This window comes from Buceros rhinoceros, unplaced genomic scaffold (genome assembly GCF_000710305.1).
Source record: "Buceros rhinoceros silvestris isolate BGI_N320 unplaced genomic scaffold, ASM71030v1 scaffold32893, whole genome shotgun sequence".
Lineage (NCBI taxonomy): Eukaryota > Metazoa > Chordata > Aves > Bucerotiformes > Bucerotidae > Buceros > Buceros rhinoceros.
In genome coordinates, this window is record NW_010405918.1 from 24,792 (window position 1) to 26,824 (window position 2,033).

A 2,033-nucleotide genomic window follows, 5' to 3' on the forward strand; every position below is an offset into this window, starting at 1 on the left:
TCCCCGCCCCTCGCACCGCAGGAAGGCCGAGCAGCAGGGTGCTGGGGCTCCCCCGACATTCCGCAATGGGATCCAGAAATCTGGCTGCACCGTCATGACGCAGATGTGAAGAACTGCGATTACAGAGCTGAGGTGCAACAAGGGGGGGTTCTCCTCCGTCTCCATTCCTCACGACGTCGCTGTGGCTCCACACAGCAGGATTTGGGGGTAGAAGAGTTTCCATCACCTGGCAACTTCCAGGCCTTTTAAAAACGTCCCAAGAGGAGCTCCTGGTTCCCAGCCCCATGCCCTTCTGTAATAAAAGCATCCATCACACCTGCGCTTTGCCCGAAAGACCATCCGAAACGGATGTGTGGGATGGGAACAGGTTAAAAACAACACCTCAGTTTCATTGTTCTTTTAACTCACATAATTCAATCTTAAATCTTTACAGATAAAATGACGAGAAACCATAACGGTTAGTTGTGGGTGTTCCACCCCCCCTCTAAACACCCTGAGAAGGGAAAGGGAGGCTGCAGAGATCTCCAGCACTCACCTTAGGTGCTGCCTTTTTGGGCTTCGGCTCCGGTTTAGGCGGAGCAGGTTTCTGTAGAAAACACACAGAAGAAACAGAGTCAGACGAATGCCACGAACAAATGTTCATGCAACATGCCCGTAACTTCTGAGAGCTATTCAAATGAAAAAGAGTTCAGAGCTGGTTGCTTCACCCTGGAGCATTAGGGGGTCCGCGGCAGAGACAGAGCAGCGCATTTCGTCATCCAAACCCGCATTTCCTCAAGGGTGTGACGGTGGTTATGGTGACAGCAGTCATAAGGGGATCATTCTTGGGCCGGGGTGTTGCTGTTTGCTGTGAAGGCAGTAACACTTGGACCTAACTCTACTATATATGAACACACACCTCAGCTTTCAACAAGTTCAGTTCTTTCTTTGTGAAACAGAACCGTTATCCCTTGGTGTTTCCAAGACAGCTTAAAAGAGGGCTGGGTGCACTGTGCACCTGCAGAGAGGGACCCCAAGAGCCTGTTTCGAGCTGTGGCTTCAGGCTGAACCCCATGACACAGGTTTACAGGCTCTAGGTCTTACCAAACAGTTGGGCCCCGCAAAATCAATGGGGAAATTATAACCCGAAGGAGAGAGCAGGTAGTTTATAGAGCTATGAGCAAGTGTCTGCATAGAACAGACCTACAAATGCATCCTGAAACCAGTATTCCTCAACTCTGGATACTCGAGCTTAACTAACACAGGTGTTGTACCTCGCGTGGAATGTCTCAGAATAAAGTGTTGGTACTCAAGGACTGGAAACACAGAATAGGAATTTTACTTTTAAATATTGCCATACTCCAACCATGCCTTTCGCCAGTGGCAACCCCCCCACAGTTTCTCTGTAATTGTCCCCAAGAACTTAGTGACCCAGGTGCTGTCACATCAAAGGAGTAAATAAAGATACTCACAGCGGATAGTCTCGCCGACCTTCTCTTTGGCTGCGTAAAGAAAGAGGTGTCACTGCAATTCAGAGCATGCAAAGCAGCGCTTTCTCAGACCCACACGCCACGCCATGAAGCCCCGTACAGACTCTAGGGTTTACGAAGTCCCACGGTCCTGCCAGGGACAGGGAGCTGGACTTGATGATCCTTACGGGTCCCTTCTGACTGGAAGTGACTCTACGGAATGATGGGCGTCATGGCGATGACTTCTGTGGGTTTTCACCCTACGCCGCTGCCCTTTTACCCTACTGAGTGGCGATAAAAGTCTCTGTCCTTCCAGGACGGTGACATTACAGCTCTGCCACTGTGGCTAAAGGGGGCATCTTCCCACTGGGACCAGTGGGACGCCCAGCACCCACCTCAGGCCCAAAGACACCCCGAACCCAGGTCCAGGACCCAAGCCCGCACCCACCCCCGGGCGCAGAGGCCTCGTAATTTATGTGGAGCACCAAGGAAGTCCTTGGGGAGCGGAGAAGCAGCTCCTACCTCCTCCTTTGCCTCGCCTTCAGCTGGAGCCTGCAAGGGAAGCGAGAGACCCAGGTGAGAAGG

At 51.9% G+C, this 2,033-nt stretch overlaps 1 long non-coding RNA gene across 1 annotated transcript in view; it reads right to left on the bottom strand.

Moving 5' to 3' along the window:
* Nucleotides 1-2,002, bottom strand: part of LOC104491479 — a 6,202-nt gene extending 4,200 nt beyond the window's left edge. The window contains exons 1-3 of the long non-coding RNA XR_727777.1: nucleotides 1,971-2,002; nucleotides 1,452-1,481; nucleotides 536-586 (exon numbers count right to left, since the gene is read on the bottom strand). This is a non-coding gene — a long non-coding RNA (uncharacterized LOC104491479). The remainder of the gene's footprint in view (nucleotides 1-535; nucleotides 587-1,451; nucleotides 1,482-1,970) is intronic.
* Nucleotides 2,003-2,033: the final 31 nt, after the last annotated feature.